We start from the raw sequence: 564 nt of genomic DNA on the forward strand, positions 1-564 counted from the left end.
GCGGAGGGGGGATCCGCAATCAGCGGGCGTGGGGGCCGGGTTTTTTTTTTTTTTTTTTTTGGCCTATAAATAGACCTAAAGGAGAGGGAGGTAGAGTCGCCGTGAGGTGTTGCGGTGGTGCTCGTGGCGAGACGTCGCGACGACGCGTTGCGGCGAGGCGTCGCAGTGACGTGACTCGTTGCGGTGTTGTTTCGCGGCGAGACGTCACGACGACGCGTTGCGGCGGGGCGTCACATGACTTGACTCATTACAGTGGCGTGTTGAGGAGGTGCGTCGTGGCGAGACGTCGTGACGACGTGTTGCAGCGGGGCGTTGCAGTGACGTGACTTGTTGCGGTGGTGCTTCGCGGCGAGACATAGCAATGACGTGTTGCGGCGGGGCGTCATAGTTGCTTGACTCATTGTGATGGCGCATTGCGGCGGTGCGTCGCGGCGTTGCGGCGAAGCGACGCTTTCCGACAGTGTGTCGTAGTGATGTATCGCGGCGACGCGTTGCAGCGGATCATTGCAGCGGGGTGTAACAGTGACAGGGCACGTTGTGGCGGGGCGTGGGTGCAAGGCGTTG

Source organism: Phalaenopsis equestris, unplaced genomic scaffold (genome assembly GCF_001263595.1).
Source record: "Phalaenopsis equestris unplaced genomic scaffold, ASM126359v1 Scaffold000263, whole genome shotgun sequence".
Classification (NCBI taxonomy): domain Eukaryota; kingdom Viridiplantae; phylum Streptophyta; class Magnoliopsida; order Asparagales; family Orchidaceae; genus Phalaenopsis; species Phalaenopsis equestris.